The sequence below is a fragment of the Cupressus sempervirens genome, chromosome 4 (genome assembly GCF_028749045.1).
Source record: "Cupressus sempervirens isolate cs-2001-9-10 chromosome 4, ASM2874904v1, whole genome shotgun sequence".
NCBI classification, from domain to species: domain Eukaryota; kingdom Viridiplantae; phylum Streptophyta; class Pinopsida; order Cupressales; family Cupressaceae; genus Cupressus; species Cupressus sempervirens.
In genome coordinates, this window is record NC_143121.1 from 683,641,680 (window position 1) to 683,646,455 (window position 4,776).

The following is a 4,776-nucleotide window of genomic DNA, read 5'->3' on the forward strand; positions in this document are numbered from 1 at the left end:
TGGTAGACTACCGAGATGTGATATGAAACTTACTAGTGAAGTCAAAAGTTTGATTGAAAATTTTTGGCATGATAATACAAGAGTATTACCTAATTCAAGAGATGTTCTTAAACTGAGAATTGGGTCAAAAATATGTGATCCACATCCTAAACACCTTTTGGACATGACTCAAACTAAATTGTATAAAATTTTTGTAGATGGTAAGGAAATAAATATTACCATTAGTTAAAGATCTTTTGAAAAGTGTAAACCATGGTATGTAAGGATTAACAAGGAAAGAATCACATTTTTTTGTAAAATTCATATTCAATTTCATTACCATTATGATGTATTTTTATCTATACGTGGTACCATGCATAGTAAAGAAATGTTGCAGGAATGTGGTATAAAAATACCACCTCAAACTATAAAGGATTTCATATCAGGTTTATTTTGTAAGCCACCTAATGATCAATACTTTCTTTTCAATGCATGTCTTTTTGGTACATGTGATATGTGCGGCAATCTTTCTTTGTTAGATATATGTTTGCATGAAAATGTTTTGACTACTTTTGGACAACAATTAGTTGAGGTAAAAAGATTCAAAACTATTGAATATCCATTGAAGGATGGGAAGATTGGAAGAAGGTGTGATCTAGTTACAAATAAAGTTAGTTGTCATGCATTTATGGATGAGTTTAAGAGTGTGATCATGCCAAAATATGTTAAACACTCTCAATATGCTAGATGGCTTGATGGACAATTTCACATATGTAAGAATCCAATCGGTACTATACTTTCAATTGTTGACTTTGCAGAGAACTACACACTTACATCGCAAAAAGAGGTACAACCACAATATTACAATTCAGTGCAAGTAACAATTTATGTTCATATAGTTTATAGGCATGCACTTGATAGTACAGAGGAGGATTGAAAAATATTAAGAGAGTACCATTTTTATATGAGTGATAATAAACTCCATTCATCTGATTTTGTCCAATATTGTTTCAAGGTCTTTTATGATAATTTAAAAGAGAGACAAATTCAAATGACACAACATTGGATATGGTCAGATAATTGTACAAGACAATTCAAGAATGCTAGAATGTTCTATTGGTTGAGTAGGACATATAGGCAAACTAAAATCCAACATGTGTAGAATTTTTTTGAGGCTAGACATGGTAAAGGAGAACATGATGGTGTTATTGCATGCGTGAAGAGAGCCCTTAATAGAGAGAAATTAAAATTTGAGGAAAAAGCTAAATTCAAAAATGCACATGAGATTCTCAAATGGTGTAACAAATATTTATACAAGGGATCAAGTCAGAACTCTACAATCAAACGTTTCTTCTATCTAGTTGAAGAAAAGAATATCCTTTCAAGATATGACTGTGATACAATTAGTGGGTCGACTAAATGGAATTCATTTAGGAGTTTAGATTCTAACACTTGGACTATATGGACTAGGGAGCTTGCTTGTTTTTGCTAATTTTGTCTTGCAGGTGAATGGAAAGAATGCGAGAATACATAATGGGTTGAAGATTGGCAACAAAAATTAGTAGCACCTATTGACACACATTTTCAAGATGATATAGTAAATGAAGGCCAGTATGTTACTTTTGCATCAAAAGACTATGATCATATTTTAGACCTCATAGGACCTGGTATGCACAATTTAATTATATTTTGTTGTGATCTCATGTTTCAATTTATATAATTTTCATATGTACTCATGTGATTAAAGTGTTTCTGTACTTTATCTTATCTTGTAGGACATGTTTATGCTATTATTGCGCCCAGTAATAATGATGAACATATTGAGTATTGGCTTGCTAGATGTGTGGAACCTAAGAAAAAATTGATATATCATCAAGTAGATGATGATGGTTTTGAGTATCTAGTTGGGTCTGTCATTGTAGCTAGCACCTGGCTACATAGATACCTAACAAGAAGAAATGGTCTACCAACATTTGAAGACTACCAATCCAAAAAGAAGATTTTACACTATTCTCATTTGGTTGTGGCAACGAATATCAAATTAGAAAGATACAAAGGGAGACCTGCCAATAAGGTATTATGGACAATTTCAATGGACGAGCACAAGACAATCATAGATGCATTACAAAAGAGAGAGGATGCAGATGGTACAGTGGGATGACTACATTTAAATCAAACACATGTAAGTTTTTTCTTTATTGTGCTATTTTTATATATGTACTTATATAATTCCTCTTATTCAGCTCTCAATTACAATTTATGCAAATTTAAGTGTTAAAGTGGATCGAGCATCAACATCTTATGCAATTCCACATAGTGAGTACATACAAATTACACATATATTTACATAGTTCAGCTAGCTCATATTAATTTATGTGTTTATTAACATGTGTTTTTGTTTTACAATTTTATTTTATAGGACCTCATTTGAAGAGATGTGTTGAACCAATTTTATATTTTGAGTTTGTGCTTTTATATATTTATCATTGACATTGTCTTACATATATTGTGAAATATGTTGTAAAAACAAATTTAAAAATAGGAGTTTACTTCTATTTGAAATTTAAAGGTGTGCACTTGATATTATAAATTAATTGTCAATTTAAGTAATGGCCTCCTATTTTTTTCCATTACTTTTACATTCAAGCATGTTTAAATTAATGTTTGTTTGAAGTTTCAAATTACTATTGATTATAATTAATAACACTCTACTTGTACATGATAATTTAAAGATCATTACTCATTGTATTGATAATATGCTATTGTTATGTTGATAATTGACATGTATGTTTAACCATGTTAACCATGTTAAGTGAGAGGGAGGGAAGGAGGAAGAGAGGGAGAGAGAGGGAGGGAGGGATATAGGGAGGGTTATAAGTGCTTGTAATTTATCAGAAAGGGGTCCCATTATGACACCTTAGGAAAAATTAGCACCTCTTAGGACCCCTTACAACACATTAGTTACTGTAGTCCTAAAAGTAATCTTTTCTAATGTGTCCTAGTACATTATGATATTTCCAAGAGGTTTTGATGGGTCATATGTGGTCATAAGAAACCTTAGGACCCATTATGACTCCCTGGAACCCATTCATACCATTAAAACACTTTATGAACCCTTAGAACACATTAATCATCATAGGATACACTTTAGGGTTGTAATGTGTCCTATTCAATCCTATTTTTTCCTAAGGAGTTTTAGTAGGTCATAAGTGGTTCTAGGAATCCTTGAGACTAATTACAACCTCCTAAGAACCATTATGACCCATTATGAGCCTTTATAGTCATATTAGTCATATGTTGTATAGGGACATTAGGGATTTTTAGGACCCATTAGTACACATTACGTCTCATTAGGACACATTAGGATCCACTTGCACACATTAGGACCCATTAGACCCCATTAAAACCTCTTATAACACATTAACCATTGCAAGATATAGTAATGTGTCCTAAGTGGTCCTAATATCTCACAACGGATTACGATTGGTCCTATGTGGTTTGAAAGCCCATTAATATTGTTTAGGGTGCACATTGTGACCATTTAAAACATACTAAAATCCATTAATGCCTCTTAGATAATCTTAAGGGGCATTTAAGACACACTAATGGGTTATACTACTCCCTAATGGGTCCTAATGTGTCTTAAGGGGTTCTAATGTGTTTTAAGTGATCCCATGACCTTTTAGGATCCATTAGGAACCCTTATAATCCATCAGGGGCCATTAGGACTCATAGCAACCAATTATAACCCCTCTAAACACATTCACCATCATATGATACACTACCATGTCCAAAGACATTATAATAGTTCCTAAGTGGTTCTAATTAGTCCTAATGTTTCCTCTTGGATTTTAAACCGTGGTCTTAATATATCATGAAGGGTCATAATGGGTTCTTAGTGGTCCTAGGACATCTTAAGGTCTATTAGGATCCCTTAGAACACATCAACTATAATATGACACACAAATGGGATGTTAATGATTCTAATGTATCATAAGGGGTCATAATGGATTGTAAGTGGCCCCAGGACCCATTACAAAACCTTAGAATATATTAGGACCAATTAGGACACATTAAAACTACCTCAATTTGATGTGATATTTATCCAATAATATTTTTTATATCAGTACTAATGCTCTATAAATAGTTAAAATTATGTCAATTAGGATTAGTACTTTAGGTCCTAATTTTAGATTAATTTTAGGTACATTATCCATACATGTGTGTCGTAAGGGGACATAGGAGTCCTAATAGGTGATAATATTTTTTATAGGTTCTAATAAGTCTTAATATGTATTATTAGGATATAATAGGTCTTATTAGGTAATAATAAGTCTTACATTACCAAACAACACATAAGAGCCCCTTATGATACATTTCTAGGTACTTAGATCCATATTTGTATTAAGGGGACCTAGAGAGTCTTACTCGGTCCTAATATGTGCTATAGGTTCTAATAGCTCTTAACATGTCTTAGTACGTGATAATTAGTCTTATGTTAACATAAAACACATAAGGACTCCTTATGATACATTTCTAGGTACTCTGATTCATATGTGTGTTAATAGGACTTAGGGAGTCCTACTAAGTCCTAATGTCCAAAGGCATTATAATAGTTCCTAAGTGGTCTTAATATATCATGAAGGGTAATAATGGGTTCTTAGTGGCCCTAGGACATCTTAGGGCCTATTAGGACCCCTTAGAACACATTAACTATGATAGGACACACAAATGGGATGTTAATGATTGTAATATATCATAAGGGGTCATAATATGTGAAAGGAAGGGTATCATCCA